Genomic DNA, 19,763 nt, shown 5'->3' on the forward strand with positions numbered 1-19,763 from the left:
ACCACAACAACCTGGGTTTAGGAGACTTTAAGGACTGCCTGATCCATTATACCCCCTGCCCAGTTACTGAGACCTTGGTTAGTTCATCACAGCACTGAAGAGAGATGTGAAGTACACTGCAAAAAAACCAGAAACACCCCACCCTGGAAATCCAACATAAAACAAAAAATGCATAGTGTGTCCTTGTCTACCTAGAAATGGTTTCCTTTGTGATAAGCGTTTCATTTAGATGGCTCCGATGCAATTTCAGTTTAATGACTCTAATGCAATTTAACCATAATACATTAAGCTCATGCCTGATCCCTCTCCCTAAGCAATAAATGTCACCAAAATATGAATTGTTTTCACACTGTTACTGCAACAGTGCTTAAAGACTATGATCCGAGGGTGAGACCTTGAGATGGATAACATAAAACCACACTGGAACTGTGCCATGAGCCGGTCGGCATCAGGTAAATTTGCAAAAGCACAATTGATGCAACCAATGACAAACGGAAATGCAGCTTGTTTAAGGTCACTGTTCAATACTCTGCTTTGAGATTCTGGGTCATATCTTTCTTTCTTTTACAGCTCTGTATTCTTCATGTATTATATTTCAAAAAGAATCATACAAGCACAGGGTTATCTGCAACCCCACATGATTCCTGCATGGTAAAATATGAGGACTCCTATAATTGCCAAAAGAAACTTAGCACTACAAGTGGGAGGGGGGGAGTTTCTATACAGAACTGAAGAGAAACAATTCTGGCTAAAGAATGCACGAAACAACAACACTCTGCACATTCCATCGAAGTGTTCAAGACTCCTTTGCACCACTTATGTAACACAAAAACTCCTAAAATAAATACCTCCCTTTTTTCCAGGGAAGTTATTTCAGTTACACTGAGAAATTTAAGGAAGAGTAAGATAAGGGTAGTAAGCCAAATTTTCACATACAGGCAAACCCATCCCACCCCCACCCCCAATTTACCGGTACATGTGTTCAATATGTGCATGACTGCGCGCACACACTGCTCCAAACCCGAAAGCGACCGGAAAACATCACAAAAAGGAACAGGGCATCACAAAAAGGAACAGGGCAGGGATGGAACAGGGACTTTTCCAATGGTGTTTCAAATGTATGCAATTTCACTAAAAACATGGTGCCTTGTAACGTAACCCCCGCATAAATGGGGGGTTGTGTGTACAGCAATTAATAAAACAGCCATAGCAACATACGTATTGTTAGCACCGCTAACGTAGTAGTTTCTTTTGTCAAAGACTAACATATAGCACTGAAATTATTAATATTATTGGCATAGAATGAAGTCAAGTACAGTGGTACCTCGGGTTACATACGCCTCAGGTTACATACGCTTCAGGTTACAGACTCCGCTAACCCAGAAATATTACCTCGGGTTAAGAACTTTGCTTCAGGATGAGAATAGAAATCGTGCGGCGGCGGCGGTGCGGTGGCAGCGGGAGGCCCCATTAGCTAAAGTGGTACCTCAGATTAAGAACAGTTTCAGGTTAAGAACAGACCTCCAGAACGAATTAAGTACTTAACCAGAGGTACCACTGTATACATGGACAACCAAACAAGGATACCCCACGTTGGGAGTAAAAATATCCTGCCCTGGAAGCTTTCTGTGAGCATCAGCTTATTAACTGCCCTACTATACAGATGTGCCAGACCAACAGAGACCAATTTGGGAAAAACCTCTCCTTTGAAACAGGATTTGACAAAGCAATGATTCACATAATGGAGGGCTGGTCACCTAGAGCCTTGTTAGATTCACAGACAATGGTAGTCTGGCATATGGAGGGAAAGGATCGCGACTCAAACAGTTCACCTGTCTGACTTTGCAATTTTGTGGGAACAAGAAAAAACTCATTCTACATGGTTTCAGAAGGCAGTGATTCTAGAATTGCTAGGCAAGGATGGTAGGGGGTATGAAAGTCACCTAGGCCAAAGTGTGGTTCCCATGATCCCAACATTCCCAAAACATTAACAATAAAATAAGCCGAGAGAAGGAATATCAGGGTGCATCATGACTAAGATGCTTGTGGAGTAAGAATTAAAATTAGCATACATGCCCAAATGGCTCAAGTGAATGACTGAATGTTTTGGGGTGTTCAGATGAGTAGCTCACTATTGCGTTTTGCAGAAACATAAAACGTTGCAGAGTAATTACTAGTGTTAAATACAAAGGATGGGAGATGTGTGCACCAACTCACTTCTAAAACTGAAGGAATTTACACGTTCCACCTCCACGTCTTTTGAGGAACTCGTAAGCTGAGTAACTTCCTTGGAAATGGATCAAAACTCTAGCAAGAAGAAAATTAGATGATACTGGTGGCCACCCACATATTGTTGCATTTGTGTGTTTTTTTAAATGTAATTATTTCTGAATTATTAAAGAACAGCCATTGATTTACGCCATAAATGTTATGGCTTTCACTGTCAAGCAGGTTTAGTGCTTACTGAAAGCTCTGTAGGTATGCTACCCTCATGTTGTGTATGCCACTTTAATTCAAGGACTTTCCAAATCAAAGACAGGGCTTTAATGGGACACTGGAGCCAGCATCCCAGAGCAAATAATCAATAACATTTAGTGAAACACTGCATCCACAAGGGTTATTTGAGCAGGCAAAGGAAATATAGTGCACATCTCAGTTCAAACTGTTATATTTCCTTAGCTCCATTATTTGCACTGATAAAATACATTTCAGCTCATTCATCAATAAAGTGCTTGCGAATACAGAAATGAATTCTACGTATTTTAAAACATTAGCTCTGGTCCCCAACTTTAAAATATTGAAGCACATCCTTAAACACCAGGCTTCAATATAAGCTTGCAGACAAGACATTCATGACAGATGGAGTCAAATTGTGCATGGAGATGACACACTTGAGTTAATCTAAGCACTTTTAATAATTGATCTTCTCTAGAATATCATTTACATTTCACATCTTCCCTTATGGCTTAGATACCAAAAGTTCCTGTTTTCTTGAAAATTCACAACCCTTTTTCTATAAATACAGCTGCTCCCATTTGCTTTTCAATAGTGAAATGACACCCATCACTGACGATGATTTCAGCCTAGCCCGTTCAAACCATCTGCTAAAAGTCAACCCCCTAGTGCTTGCAAGACCAAAACCAGACTACACGTTTTTAAACTGAACAGCTACTGGGTTGTGGATCCAGCTTGGGCAAACCCAAAATCCCAAACCAAAGCAAGATGCTTAAGACCTCTTCCAAAGCGAAGCACTCTAAAGCAAAGTGGGCTGGCTGCGAAACTTTCTGCATATATTGGAGCAGCTATCAAAGCCCCAATGAATGCCACCAGAGCAGTCATGCCATCAGCTTTTACAGCTGTTCCTATATACCGGGAGTAAAGGTAAAAGGTAAACGACCCCTGGACAGTTGAGTCCAGTCAAAGGTGACTATGGGGCATGGCACTCATCTCGCTTTCAAACCAAAGGAGCCAGCGTTTGTCCGCAGACAGCTTTCCAGGTCATGCAGCCAGCATGACTAAACTGCTTTGGGCGCAAGAGAACACAATGACGGAGGCCAGAGCGCATAGAAACACTGTTTACCTTCCTGCCACAGCAGTACCTATTTATCTACTTGCATTGGTATGCTTTTGAACTGCTAGGTTGGCAGAAGCTCACCCCACTGAGCAGATTCGAACTGCCGACCTTCCGATCAGCAAGCCCAAGAGGCTCAGTGGTTTAGACCACAATGCCACCCATGTCCCCTATAATGAAGAACCTTTGGCCCACCAGCCAGGGGGGACCAATTTGGCCCAGCAAACCATTTTCCCCAACCCATGCCCACCAATCAGCTAATACCACTCCAATAGATGAATGGCGTCACCTCCATCAGTTCCCCAAAGAAGCGGAATTTAGCCCCCTTCTCATCCGTTGATGAGAAAGAGGTATAGTATAATCCTGCTCAGTTTGGCTGGGAACTGGCATTTAGCCCTCTCAGCTGATGAGGGGGTGGGTTAAATCATGCACAAATGGTTCCAGAGAGCAGAAGTGAAGTCTCCACTCATCAGCTGATGAATGCCGTTCAATCCTGTTTGGTGATACTTCATCAGCTTGTTCCCTGTGGGGAACACGCTGCTGAAGCAAACTCCTGGAGGATTCAAGTCTCTGCTCATCAGCTGGTTACTGTCTCCCTCTCACTCCAACAAGTCAACTATGACAGGCAAGTCCCCTAGGGCTGGGTGATATAGCAATGTATCATCCAAAACTAGTTTGAAGTCCATATTGTGATATCAGTTTCATAATTTTTGACCTGGCAATATATTGCTAATCACTATGTGTGTGCTATGCAAAAATCACAATGTGGGAATACCCATGAAGCCAGCCAATGCCTCTACATAACTCCATGCTTAGTTCAGACACTGTGATATATCAATATATTGCAATGATTAGCTGGTGATGTATCACAATGTTGAAAACCAGATATCGCCCAGCCCTACTGCCCATCAGTTGTCTGAGCTGCCATTTTGCTACATGTTACTATAGATTCCTCATTTCCCTGCTCTGCATATCAGTCTAGTCCAACCGCCTGCAATTCAGGAATATGCAGGTGTCCCATACGAGGATCGAACCTACAACCTTGGCATTATCAGCGCCATGCTCTAACCAACTGAGCTATGTTCACATATGTTCACAGGATGATGGTGTCCCAAAGCAGAGTACTTTGAGCACCCAACCAGGGGCCAAGATAACTTCTGAATAACCACTATCCTGACAGCCTATATTGGAGGACAACCTGTCACTGTCCAGATGGTGTTGTACAACTCCCATAATCATCCCTGGCCATTGGTCATAATAATAATAATAATAATAATAATTTATTATTTATACCCCGCCCATCTGGCTGAGTTTCCCCAGCCACTCTGGGCGGCTCCCAATCAGTGTTAAAAACAGTACAGCGTTACATATTAAAAACTTCCCTGAACAGGGCTGCCTTAAGATGTCTTCTGAATGTCAGGTAATTATTTATCTCTTTGACATCTGATGGGAGGGCGTTCCACAGGGCGGGCACCACTACCGAGAAGGCCCTCTGTCTGGTTCCCTGTAGCCTCACTTCTCGCAATGAGGGAACCGCCAGAAGGCCCTCGGCGCTGGATCTCAGTGTCCGGGCTGAACGATGGGGGTGGAGACGCTCCTTCAGGTATACAGGACCTGTATGGTGGATGAGGCTGATAGGAGAATCCAGCATCATCTACTGGGCCACAGCTTCCCCACTCCTGGAAGAGTTCATCAACTAGAAGGTGGTTGGTTCTTCTCCCCCACCTCCCAATTCATGCTCCAGTGTGTGACAAATTCCAAATGCACACAGGTATACAAGCTGATAGGCTAGTAACCTCTGTGGGCTTATTTGCAATCCTGCCTTGATGATTTCAACACTAGTATGAGAGGTAGAGAAAAATCCTTTGGAAAAAGTACTCTAGGACAATGTCACCTATTGTGCAAAACTGATGAACTCAACAATTATTTCCATATGATTTTCCCACTCAGGCACTCCCTTAAGCATGAGCCACCTTTTCTCGAGTAAGGAACATAGTTATAACTCTGATAATGGACCATGCAAAGAAATTTACTCTGAATGGCAGCTTGTCTCCTTTATGAAAAGGGGAGGGGGTATAAATAAAGCCAGAAATGCAACAAGAATTGTTTTTCCTTCTTTATTTGCTTTCCTAAATAACTGAAAGCTTGAACAGCTGCCATATATGTTGAAAAAAGTTTGTGTTTTTTTCCTACCACCACTGCATCTCCATGGCAGAAAAAGCTTCACTTGTTGATTTTCTGTTTCCTCTACAGCTGTTTTAAGGCACAAAGCCTCTGTTCATAAATAAGGTGACAATTGTAGTAAACGCAGGAAGAGAGGCAGTGCAGCAGCTTGCCTCTACTCAATGCCATCTTGCAGCTTTGCTGCTAAGCAGAGAACTTGTTGCAGCTAAAAATTTCTACCTCTGGATTCTTAAACAAAAGGAACAGTCCCCCGCCCTGCCTCAACAAGGCACAGATGTCCAAAGCTCGGGACAAAAGGTCTCTAAAGACAAAGAGTTACATGGGCACCCTAGTGGCTCCAGGGCTTAAACACACTGAAATCTACAGTCACAGAATCTGGTTTCAATCCCTCTGCAGGCGCCACACATACATGAAGGACAGAAAGGCGCTCTTCTCTCGCATCCAGTCCTTGAGACTAAACAAAGACCAGGCAGGGAAGAGAAGAGATGCAGGAGGAGTGAAATGATTTCGCAAGAGGGGGTACAAATGCCCCCATCCAACTTCACCGGAGAAAACCAAACGCGTGGCTTTAAACTTTTAGTCCCCCTCTGCTCCTAGAAAACGCTGCGCCCTGGCAACATGTTTCCAAGAGTTCCTTTCGAAATTAAACTCAAGAAGGGGGAGGGAGGCGAAAGGCTAAAAGTGGGTGTGTAATGACCTAGTCGAATTCCATTTAGACCTACTTCCCAGGTGCCCGGTCCCAAAGAAGCGCAGATCCGGATCACAGACCAGCAGGCACACACAGAGCAACTCAACAAATCCTGGTTTCTCTGCTCATCCCCCGACAGAGCCAAAGTAGCCTCCCTATCTTAACGCTGCCTCCATGCCCAATCCCTCGAAAGCCCGTGTTCCCAAATCTCACCGTCATCACCCAAACCCCAAACAAGCCTTTCCCTAATCTCCGACGACCCCCTCCCCACCCTATTCCAACCTTCAGTCTCCAAACCCCGATTCCCCATTTATCCCCCTTAACCCCCATCTTCGAGACCCACGGGATGGGCTTTTTTTTTAAAAAAGGGTCCTTCCCACCCCGAGCCAGACCAACCGAGCTCCCTTAATTCATCCGTCCCCCCTCGCCGCTTCCCAAGTCGCCTCTCTCCCCTTCCCTCTCAGCCTCCCTTAAGCAACACGAGCTTCCCCCTCTCCTGCCCTCACGTCGGGGGGAAATGCGCCCTTTTGATCTCCAAACCAGACCCTCCCCAAGCCAGCCCTTCGCCACCCAGAGCGGGGGGTGGTGGTCGGTGGATGGGGGGGCGCACTGCCTCTCCAAAAGCCCCTGGCCCAGCAGCACTGGACCAGCCCCCTACCCCAGTCCCTTTCCAAAGGCCCCCCCTCCCCTTTTAAACTCAGCCCCGCGCGCCCACCCACCCCGCGGGGCACCTGGAGGCGCGCGATCCAGCAGCAGCAGCGCCCGAGGGGGCGGTCAGGAGGGTGCCCCCCAAAGCAGCTCCGCGGGGAGTTCCACGGGCGCCTCTTGGCATACCTTTCCCCCTCTTGATCCGACTGGAGCAGCTCCAGGCGCTGGGTTCCTCTCGTTCTCTCCGCGGCACGCGCGCCCTCTGCGCCTGGCGGAGAAGCCTCCCTCCGGCGAGAGAGAGAGAGAAGAGAGAGGTCGTCCCGGCTTCTCTCGCCAGCCAAAGGGAAGCCGCTGCCGAAGCAGTCGGCGGCCAGGGCGGCCACGCCCCTCGGCCGGCAGGAGGGGTGGGCGCTGCGGAGACGCCCGGACCCCGCGCCTCGGCGTCAAAGGCGAACCGGTGGGGAGCGCCGCCCAGCGGCTGAGGCGGGCGCGGGGGGAAGTTTGCATCATTCATTCATTCATTCATTCATTGGACTTCATAGTCCTTGTCACCCGAAGGTTTCTTCTTCTTTTCGTATATAATTTTTATTAAGTCTTCTGTTTAAAATACTCATTCCACATCCTTAAGATATCAGTGACTTCCCTTCGTTTATTATAAATCCCTGCGTATTTTACAAAAACCGTACCATTCAGCATTCCCTTATTGCATCCATCAAAACTTGTTTACACTGTTGAATTTACTGTATCTCAATGCTGCCAGCGTTTTCAGCTGTACACAATCATTTCCCATATATTCCATAAACGTTTTCCAATCTTAATAATAATAATAATAATAATAATAATAATAATAATAATAATAATAATAATTTATTATTTGTACCCCGCCCATCTGGCTGGGCTTCCCCAGCCACTCTGGGCGGCTTCCAAAAAAATATTAAAATGCTCTAATACATCAAACATTAAAAGCTTCCCTAAACAGGGCTGCCTTCAGATGTCTTCTAAAAGTCTGATAGTTGTTGTTCTCTTTGACATCTGGTGGGAGGGCGTTCCACAGGGAGGGCGCCACTACCAAGAAGGCCCTCTGCCTGGTTCCCTGTAACTTGTAAATCTTCTTCAAACATATGTTCTTCTTGTTCTCTGATTCTATATGTTTAAGTCTGCGAGGTGTGCATATTCTGTCAACACCCAAAGGTTTAGAATCATAGCATCGTACAGCTGGAAGGGACACCCCAGGGTCATCTAGTCTAACCCCCTGCAATGCAGAAATCTCAACTAAATCATGCATGACAGCTGGCCATCCAACCTCTGCTTAAAATCCTCCAGGGAAGGAGATTGCTCAACCTCCCGAGGGGGACCGTTCCACTGTCCAACAGCTCTTACCCTCAGAAAGTATTTCCTGATGTTTAGTTGGAATCTCCTTTCTTGTAACTTAAAGCTGTTGGTTCAAGTCCTACCCTCCAGATCACACATACATACACAAACACACACATACCACAATATGGCATCTCCCTCTAAATTTCCTCATGCTGGGAGATGCCGAGGCTCAGGAAACACAACTGTTTGCATTCAGGAGTCCTGCTCATATAATCTCATTAGTAGTTTCTCAATAGGTCATGGGAGGAAATGCACTCTGCACCTGCTCAGAGGTGCTCTCACCTCTTCATCTTTCCCACATTTTGTCCAGGCACTGATGGACACCTGGGCCCACAGCTGCAAACTTGAATAAAATATTGCGGGGAGCCCAGGTAAGCGCCACCCTGCACAACTGATCACAACATGTGGCACACACCCATTGGAATCTCAATGCTGATCAACTGGGGGGTGGGGGCAGCTACCTCATATATTTTATTTTGGGGGCTGAAGAGACCTTGGCCCCTAGGAGTTGGCTGCTATACTGGGGCTGAACTCTTTGCCCGGACAAATTTAAGCCTTCTGGAAAGAGAGGAAATCTCAGGAAACTCACAATAAGATTGTAGTCTAGTTTTACGAGATCCAGGATGGCTGCACTTTTGTTTACAGTGCAGAGGTGTACCTAGGCTCCCTTGCGCCCTTGACAAGGAATTATACCAGCACTTCCCTGGACCCAGGGAGTGTGCAGACCAGCGGGCAGGCTCCTAGCCACTCTGAGCCAAATTGATGAGGCACATTGTGCCCTCCCCACAGGACCTCCATCCTTGGCGGAGGCCAACCTGGCCTACATGTAGGCCCCTGTTCCAGTGTCTATGGGAAAGGCTCCAAAATGTATTTTAAGGCAAGGTGGCTGCTTTATTGACTGCTGCTCTACAGACTCACTTCAAATGGCAGCCTCTGAGAGAATAATTGCACTTTTCTTTCTGACAAGGAGGGCATCCAGAAGAACCATGTATTCTGAGATAAAACCTCCGACTAAGGGCTCTGACTAAGAGAGCCAGTGTGGTGTAGTGGTTAAGAGCAGTGGACTCATAATCTGGTGAACCGGGTTCGATTCTCTGCTCCTCCACATGCAGCTGCTGAGTGACCTTGGGCTAGTCACACTTCTCTGAAGTTTGTTGTGGGGGAGGGAGGGAAAGGAGATTGCTGGCCGCTTTGAGACTCCTTAGGGTAGTGATAAAGCGGGATATCAAATCAAAAACTCTTCTTCTCTTCTCAGAACACTTGCTTTTCCTCTGCGTCGGTCTAGTTAACATCTTAAGTGTCTATGCTTCCACCATGTACATCCAGTTCCCCTTGCTTTTATCAGATCCCTACATTTCTGGATGCTGGCCACTTCAACCTGCACATTGTGTTAAAGAGATGGCCTGTATCTTAGGAATCACACAGGGAGGGGCTGGATCTAGATTAGGTACCCACGCTGGTGAAAATTGCTCCCACCCAACTATTTATTTATTTAGAAGCATTTCTACGCTGCTTAATGTTTTTAAAATCCCTAGCAGCATACAGAATGAATATAAAAACAAGAAAACAGTACAGTGGTATCTTGGTAATCAAACGGCTTGGCTCCTGAACAAAGCGGCTCCCGAATGCCGCAAACCCAGAAGTGAGTGTTCCGGTTTGCGAAGGTTTTTTGGAAGCTGAACATCCGACGCGGCTTCTGATTGGGTGCAGGAAGCTCCTGCAGCCAATCGGAAGCTGCAGTGCATTGGTTTTCAAACCGTTTTGGGAGTCAAACAGACTTCCGGAATGGATTACGTTCGAGAACCAAGGTACCGCTGTACAATAAAAAGAGTAAAACAGCTTGACAAGTAAATATAGGAATTCAGGACTAACTGGTGCCTAGGGAGGCCTGAGCCTGAAGGTACATTTTGGCAAGTTGTCTGAAGCAACTGATAGATGATACTTCACCTATGGCAGAAAGAAGGGCATACCACACTTCAGGAGCAATGACAGAAACTTCCTATTTTCAGGTCACCACCCCATTTTACTCTGTAGGGTGTGGTGCTACAAGTTAAATTTCCCCCATGACCTAAGTGACCTTAGCTCTTAACAATGGTAGGCAGCCTTTCAGGCAACCTGGTCATTTGTTGTCATTTGCCACAGAAGAGAAGCTAATATTGGTGCCACTTTTGTTGTAAAGGTGAGCAAGAGTACTTGTTGACCTGCCCTGAGCATTTTACAGGTGGACGTTTTGGAGACTATCACTTTTAGTTCACCAAGCCTACTCCAATATATTCAGCAGGCAGCCAAAAGGAAATTTTGTTCTGAAAACGGAATGCCTCATGCACATGGAGGGAAATTTTGTGAATAAAATCTACGACCCTGGCTGACAAATATACCTCTATTGTAGCACTTCCAGCAAATCCACTCCTCCCTTACACGGGCATCGGGCAACATCCCATAACATTCTGAAGCATGCTGGAAGGCTGCCACTGTTTTTTATGGGCAGCGGTGCCATGCCTTGAACAGCTGCCAACAGGCAGTAATAATTAAAGGGTGGCACTTTGGTGGCAAGAAGATGGAAGTTTCAGCAAGGAGAACCACAGCTTCTTGAACTGATTCCTGCCTGCTATGTAGCTTGTTCAGAGCAAAAAACTCCTGGTTCCTGCGTTAATGCTGCAACTCTATGTGGGTCCAACCACAAGGTCTTGTGGTATTAGGCAAATCTAAGCATGTTTATTTCAACAGCTAGAGGCTTGCCTAACTTTGCATAGGATTGGGCTATAAAGTACAGTGGTAAAGGTAAAGGTAAAGGTACCCCTGCCCATACGGGCCAGTCTTGACAGACTCTGGGGTTGTGCGCCCATCTCACTCAAGAGGCCGGGGGCCAGCGCTGTCCGCAGACACTTCCGGGTCACGTGGCCAGCGTGACAAGCTGCATCTGGCGAGCCAGCACAGCACACGGAACGCCGTTTACCTTCCCGCTGGTAAGCGGTCCCTATTTATCTACTTGCACCCGGGGGTGCTTTCGAACTGCTAGGTTGGCAGGCGCTGGGACCGAGCAGCGGGAGCGCACCCCGCCACAGGGATTCGAACCACCGACCTTTCGATTGGCAAGCCCTAGGCGCTGAGGCTTTTACCCACAGCGCCACCCGCGTCCCTCTAAAGTACAGTGGTACCTCTGGTTATATACTTAATTCATTCTGGAGGTCCGTTCTTAACCTGAAACTGTTCTTAACCTGAAGCACCACTTTAGCTAATGGGGCCTCCCGCTGCTGCTGCGCGACTTCTGTTCTCATCCTGAAACATAGTTCTTAACCTGAGGTACTATTTCTGGGTTAGCGGAGTCTGTAACCTGAAGCGTATGTAAGCTGAAGCGTATGTAACCCGAGGTACCACTGTAGCAATATCTATTGTTATAGATTTGGATGGAATCCTCCTAAACCCTAGAAATTAATAAATGGTAGGATTTTGATTATTTGGAATGTGAAGGGAGAAATACAAGCTCCAGAGGAATTCCTAAACTAACTTATGCAAAATGACCTGGCCAAACTAGGCCCATCAAGAAGGAATACAGGGCCATTGAGAGTCACTGGCAATGAAAGAGAACAGCCCTCCTTCTGGCCCTGAGGTGTGAACAGAGATTGGGGGTTGGGCGCGTGAGGGGACAGGAAAAGAGAGCTATTAGCAGGGTGTTCTGGGAAGAAGGGGGAAGAAGAAAGAATGGGATCCATCTTGGGCAGACCGGCTGAAGGCTGGCTGGGAGAGATGCCTTGGACTCCACGGCTGCACTGCTGTGGGGGACAAGCCCTTCTTGAAATAACCATGCTGTAAGATCTGGACTCCCTCCATGCAGACTAAAGGTGTAAATAGGTGAATAAACCATATTCCTTAAACCTACAACAGTCTCTGCTGTGTCTCAATTCTCCAAAGGAACACAGATCCTGACTGAAATCCCTTGGAACCTTGCATAGAGTGGGGATGGCACCCAACTTTTGTAAGACTATTTACATGGAAGGAAGCCTCATTGACATCAGTGGGAGTTACATTTAAATAGATGTACTTAAGACCAAGCAGTTAGTCTACTCTAATTGAACTCTATAACTTGAACTCTATAACTTTCCACCATGATGTGGAAAAGTTTGTATTGCACAAAGGTTGCAAGCCTACGCAAGCGTGGGTGGACAAACCCCGTAACATAATTATGGGAGTTTAAAAAGGCGATGAGTGCATCCTACCAACTTTAGAAGTCAGGTGTGTGTGTGTGTTCACTCCCACCTAGCCTTGACTTTTGATGTTAACAAAATTTTAACCTATGATTATGGAACCATACATACCTATTAGATGGTTTGAAGTATTTGGTTTGAAGCTCCCCACAAACTGAGCAGCTGATACTTCAAACATGGGTTTCTTACTTAACTTTAACTATGAAAAATTAGGGATCCCCTCCAAACCAGTGCCAAACTGTTGCAGTTGTTTTTGCAGCAAAAACCCTGTGCAAGACACCCTGAATTTCAGACTAAGCTAGTTTTAGAATTTAATTAAGGCTGGTGTGTTAAAACTGGTTGTTAGACCCATGTATGTTAACACATGGGTCTAACAACCAGTTTTAACACACCAGCCTTAATTAAATTCTAAAACTAGCTTAATACATCTTAACGTGTATTAGACACTTATAAATCCCAAGAAATTAACATGTGTTAAGACAGGCTTCCTCAACCTTGGCCCTCCAGATGTTTTTGGCCTACAACTCCCATGATCCCTAGCTAGCAGAACCAGTGGTCAGGGATGATGGGAACTGTAGTCTCAAAACATCTGGAGGGCCGAGGTTGAGGAAGCCTGTGTTAAGAACTAATTAAGCCAGGCTGGCGTCCTGCATGAGGTAACTGAGCCATTAGAACACAAAGCATCAAAGGAATTCAGTGTGAGGCTACAAATAGGTGAGGCCCCTTTCACTCTACAGACAAAGGGAAGCCATGGGTTTTAGAAAAGCTGAGTGTTATGAGTTATGCAACAGAGAAGGAAGTAAGGGGCTGGAGAGAGAGAATCAGAGAGCAATGGCTAGGGTCTGTTTGAATCCAATGCTACTCTTATTGAGAAAGGCAGAACCTCTTGAGGTATAAATGCTGTGGATCCCTCCATCCTAGGCTTAGGTTATATATCATAAAGACACCAGTCTCTGCTGCTCCTCATTGTCCAAAATGAAACACAGACCCTCAGGGTCCCTTTCAACATGATTCTATGTGACTGCCAATGAATACTTAGAATTTCATACAAACTCGCCACACAAATGCAACTTCATGATCCACTGCAACAAGCGTTGGCATGTTGAGCTGACCCACGACAATATCACAATGCATCAGGCTGATGAAGCTGCATTGGAAACAGTTACTACAGACAGATACAGCAGTGCCTTGTCATTCCAAGTTGTTATGAGGTATGAATTGGGCAGAAATGGGATATAACATGATGGGATGTAGGGGCTAGAATTTAAGGAATTCAGCCAATCTATCCTAATAAAGGAAATATATGACTTTATTGACACTGGATTTCACGATCCTTGGCCAAGGTGGCTATTTGAGTTTTAGCCAGAAAGTCATTCGAAGGAGCAATGTAATTATGAGAAGATTAAACTGTTGGGGAAGTGGAACAACCTTCCTTGGTGAATTAATAACTTTGAAACAATGTCTTGCTTTGCTTCCACAATGTACTTTTAGCCCATGGAATGCTAGCTTCCTCGCCATTAGTCTTTTCTGACACTCTGGTACATCTGCCAACATTAGCGCTTGTATTGTGCAGCTAAGGGCCTTTCCAGAGATTTGAAGTGACTGGAACATTCAGATTTGATTGGTGGAAGTTCAGCATTGTCCCAGAGAACTATCCAGTGGTGGATGGGGGGGGGTGAAGGTCCAACCAATTGGAAGTTAATTTTTCTGAGAAGGCAACCAGCTCAGTGCTATCAGGGTTAAATGACCGCATTTAATGTTCTTTACAGACAGTAGCTGAGTGTATTTTTTTGAGTCCTGGGCAGAGGGAACACTGGCTCTTTACAGTGATGTCAGAATCTGTTTTTATTATAATATTTTTACAGGATATCCCAGTTGAGCTAGATAGCATGTTTACAATGAAGCCTTGTCCAAGGACAGCTTAACACTATTATACAATACATACAGCAGTACAAAGCAGTTACAGTACAAGCTACCAGCATGTTGTAAATCATGTCAAAGCTTCATGTTACACCTGATTAACTAGCTGGCTGTAATGTTAGCAAATGATCCAAGAACATTTGCTTCGCTGTTGCAAAGGGTGCTGGCAGGATGAATATTGTCTGGTTGTCAGTTCATATGAGAGAGAGACTTTGCTTTTCAGCATTTACTTCATACAAACTCTTAAGGATATACACAACACACCCACCTCAGATGGAAATGGCCTCTTCTGAGGTAGATTGGCTTCCCCACGCATGATTCATTGGCTGCATCAAGTTCCAGACATCTTTGCCTTCCTCCAGCATCACTGAGGCCTTAAATATTATATAAAACTTGCTGCTGACAAAGGTGCAGAAAAAGACAATCAAAATGATCAAGGAGTTGGAACACTTTCCAAATGAATAGAGGGTGAAGTTTCAAGGGCGGAAGAAGACCGGAAGGGATATAAATGATATAAAATAGTGGATATAAAATATAAATGCTACTCCAAGAGTGCATAGAGCAAAGCTTCCCCCCCCCCGCCCTAGTTCTAGAGATTGGGTTCACCCAATGAAATTGATAGATCTGAGGCTGACAGAATACAACACCTCTTCAAATAAAATGCAGTTTGGAGATTAAAATCTACCTCCATGTGGGGGAATGAAGTCAGGGGAATCAGTTAAACTTAGCATGATCAAGAGCTCTATTTAAAACAATTTTGCAAGATTACAGTAGAGGAAATTGGTAGGCAATTTAAAGTTAGGAAAGGCATGACATCACAAAGACAAGATTGTTGTTAGCACTTGGATGTGCCCCTCATCCTGAATCTCATATGAATCACAGCTGAGTGATACTGCGGCAGGCTGGGGCATGTGCTTCTGAGTGCAGTGCTACCAGCTATGTGGCATAAGCGATGTGCAATGTTTCCGGGTCATGCTTTTGGATTGCTCTGTTACAGAGACGATGCCTACTGTCATTTTGATCTTTTAAAAATGAAAGGTCCAGCACAAATTCTGCTACCTTTACTGGGAGGAGACCTTGATGCCATTAGCACAGGACCCTGAAAAACAGTGGCGTAGCGTGGGGGGTGCAGGGGGGGCCGGCCGCACCAGGCGCAACATCTGGGGGTTAGGCTTAGGGGGCGCAAATCCACGGGTTAGGGGGCGCAAATTACTTGCCTTGCCCCGGGTGCTGACAACCCACCCTACGCCACTGCTGAAAAAGTCCATGAAGCCCCACCAACAAGAAGACCATTAAGTCCAGAGTCTTAACACTGCACACCTGCCCTATTGATAGGAAGCCCTGGGCAAGCAGCTTAAAAGCTCGCCAGGGACACCAACTGGCAATCTAGGAGCTTAAACCACATAGTTAATTCCAGTGTTGCTGCCCCTCCAGAGTTGCAAGCAGCAACAGATACAAAATTGCTCCTGCTGCTGCTTCTTTTGTTGAGATCTGTGCGTAACAAAATTATTCAACGGGCCAGCAATGACAGCTGGGAAAATGAAGTAATCATTGAAGTCGCTGACTTCGATGAAACCCTTTTATGTCATTCTCATTTGAATATGAGCAAAGGTGAATTGCAGTATCACAGGTAGGCTTGAGAGCAAACACGACGGCTGCTTCAAGCTCCTCAAGCAGTATCTTGTGAAACCCAAGACGTGAAGACAGAGCCTACATGCCTGAGTATAGATAGTGTTAAGACATTTCATAATATCAGCCAGGTGAGTGATTAAGCAAGTAGTCAATTAATTTCAAGGGTGTGCTGCCATCACTGACTCCATCAGCTTCAGAAGCCTTGATCTGGGGCTGTCAGCTTTCTTTTCCTTGAAGGCTTCTGTACCTTAAACACCTGTGCAGAAAATGAGCAGAAAATCAGCAGGTGAAGCATTTCACATTGGCTATCAGAGTCTATATATGTTGCTGAAGTGACAAGCGAGCAGCCTTTCTTTCACTTCATCCCATCTCACCACAGTAGCACAAGTGCAGTAGCTCATGGCAAAGAGCAAGAATGTGGGCCCTTCCCATTGGATCACTTAAAATGAATGGCAAGCACCACCACAGTTGTAACCATGCACCAGGTGTTGCCAAGCTTTCACATGTTAGCACAGCAACACCTGAAGGAAGCGGCACTTGCACTACTTCGAGTAATGCAAGGACTGATGTATGCAGACAGCAGAAGTGGGAGATGGTGCAGTTCTGAGAGAGTAGAATGAACCTGCTAATTTAGACCAAAGGTGGAGGTTGGGGGATAGCAGTTTCTAATGCTTCGCCGTAGATATATATTCAACAACAAAAAGCCTTTTCCACACAACTGTAAACCTGTAATAAAAGGGCTAGCATATTTCTCATTGACATGTTACTTTTCCACTCACAGGGATTTTTTAATTCTTTAAACAACACAGCTTTCACAAAGCAGTTTCAACTGTCTTTCAGTCTGAAATGGTCCAGTCCTTAAGAATGCCATTGGCGTCAGTATGGAATAATGGTGCTATGAGACCTCTGCTGGTAGTTTGTATTCACAGCAATCTCAATTTGAACAGCTAGAGAGGTGTGTGTTTGTGTGTGTGTGTTTAATCAATCAGAAGTAGAGGTGGGTGAATATTCTATTTCTAGTCAGTGTTATGTGCTCATTAATAAGGCCATTCAAATACTTTTCTACATTAATTACACACATACACACACACACACACACACACGTCGTACCTTGGAAGTCGAACAGAATCTGTTCCGGAAGTCCGTTCGACTTCCAAAACGTTCAGAAACCAAAGCGCAGCTTCTGACTGACTGCAGGAAGGTCCTGCAGCCAAACAGAAGCCGCAGAAGCCACGATGGATGTTTGGGTTCCAAATAACGTTTGCAAACCGGAACACTCACTTATGGGTATAGGTACGACTGTATATAAAATTCATATTTAAAATGCGCACATCTGGTCACAAAATAGCCATTTGAATACATCATGTCAATTTGCTTTATTAATGTGAAATTATTATTTACATTTATAAACTGCCCGTCACCCAGAAGGATACATATATAATGACAACGATAAAACATTTAATTTAAATATCACTAAAATCAAATTAGACTGATAAAAAAAAAAATTTGCATACACCACTGAAAAAGCCTTTATAAACTGAATCTCGACTTTCATTTTTCCCAAAGAACATCTGGGTGGTGCAGTTATCACCAATGGGTTGCCATTCTTTTGTGCAACCATATCTTTTTATTTCATTGCAGTGGTACAGTTATTATTGGAATATATTTTGACAGCAGACTAAAATTTTAGATATGGAATCACATACAGTTTTTGTATCTTATTGTTGTGAACCTACATATGACTATTTGTTAATAACTGTATTGACCTTTGGGCCATAGCTTTGTTTGTTTTAAGTTCCTAATATTCATGCATGATATATAGTAAGATATGGCATTCATTTGTCTCTAGATAAGTAGTCCAGAAAAGTAGCCACATTGGTTTGTTGCAACAATAATAAAATGCAACGGCAAAGAGGCCTGTGGTAAATTCAAGCATAAACAACTTATGGTAGTAGGAACTTTGTAAGCAAAAACCTATTTTATCAGATGCATACAGAGAGATTTCAAGGGCAACTTGTATTCTCTGAGAGCCCACTTAACTGAACAATACATTCAAAGATATGTGTGTGGCACTCAAGGACTAGGTAAGTATTATTATTTGTAGCCTCAAAAGGTGCTTTTCAAAAATATATTTGGTATTTTTACTTAACTTTCAATTCGTTTTTTTCAAAAACAGCATGTAGCAATATTTTAAATTAATTCTTTTGTATTTATATATATATAAGATTTTGTTTTTATGCCAAACATTTCTTATCTACACAGAGCAGAGGAAGCCCAAGGTCAAAACACATTTGGGCCCTTTGATACTTTGTGAGCTATATCTGTTCATATCACTGATCTTTTGTCAATATACTCTGTAGGTGTTTGCATTCTTTTGCTTTGGGGAGAGAGAGAGAGAGAGAGAGAGAGAGAGAGAGAGAGAGAGAGAGAGAGATTTCCATTGTCATTAGATTCCATTAAATCATTTTTACATACCAAATATATTTCACGATAGCTTGTAAGTTAATTTTTAGATCCTTTTTTAAGCACATGTATGTGGACAGAGACAGTGGATATACATAGCAAGGCTGAAGTATCAACCCCCATATATTGTATCTTCTCAGTACACACTCATGGACAGCAGCTCAAAATTCGGAGTTTGTGGCACAGAAGTCCCGGGAAAGGGATGTCAGGATCATGATGTACACGATAAGAGGCTTCAGAATCCTGTATAGAGCTGGTCATGTAGTAGACAGCCATCAGAGGATATCGTTCAACCACTTCATATTTGATTGAATAAAGACAAACACTACAGACAACAGAACCACTGCTGTCACAACCTTGGTAATATTATAGCAATGGGGGGGTGAACTAGATTACCCTTGAGGTCCCTTCCAACTCTACAATTACATGATTCTGTAAGAAAGGCAACAATAACAGGAAGAATTAAAGGAATTATTGGAAACTCAAGGCAGTAGAGATATAAGATGATCAGAGCCCCACTGAACTTGAAGCCTGGGAAGCCCCAATAAAAGTTTATAATTTGGCAGAATATTTGGACTATATGATATGTATTTGTATAATTTCGAATATTTAATGTGATTGGATTGAATTGTTAAAATGGAAAATTTAATAAAAATTATTTAAAATAAAAATACATGATTCTATAGTTCTATGATTCTCTGTGTGGCTCAAGTTTAGGTCTGAGAGGGATGTGTCAAGATGGCTGAAGCGATAAGAAGGTTCCTATAATTCCTACAGTCATAGCCAGGGCCAGCCCACACATGAAGTAAGGTGAGGTGACTTCCTCAGGTGACAGGATCCACAGGGGCAGCAGATCCTGATGTAGATCTTTATACCTCTTTTGCTCCTGATGTAGATCTTCATTTACCCCTTCTTCCCTGATGGCAAGGGAGGAGCCATTTTGTGGTTTGCCTGTGCCAAAATGTCTTGGACCGGCTCTGGTCACAGCCATGCTTGTAAATTTGCAGCTAGCATCATGCTGTAGTCCATGGGTAGGCAAACTAAGGCCCGGGGGCTGGATCCAGCCCAAACACCTTCT

General features: G+C 44.4%; 1 protein-coding gene across 5 annotated transcripts in view; it reads right to left on the minus strand.

The window, feature by feature from the left end:
• MYO1B (myosin IB) overlaps positions 1-14,972 on the minus strand; it is a 151,832-nt gene extending 136,860 nt beyond the window's left edge. For 3 of the 5 annotated variants that reach the window (XM_053360637.1, XM_053360628.1, XM_053360603.1), the window contains exon 1: positions 7,278-7,465. The gene's annotated coding sequence lies outside the window, so the exon portion shown is untranslated. Of the gene's footprint in view, positions 1-7,174; positions 7,200-7,277; positions 7,466-14,858 lie in introns of those variants that run through there. The other 2 variants (XM_053360620.1, XM_053360614.1) reach the window with 2 other exon arrangements.
• Between the last annotated feature and the right edge of the window lie 4,791 nt (positions 14,973-19,763).

The sequence above is a fragment of the Podarcis raffonei genome, chromosome 1 (genome assembly GCF_027172205.1).
Source record: "Podarcis raffonei isolate rPodRaf1 chromosome 1, rPodRaf1.pri, whole genome shotgun sequence".
Lineage (NCBI taxonomy): Eukaryota > Metazoa > Chordata > Lepidosauria > Squamata > Lacertidae > Podarcis > Podarcis raffonei.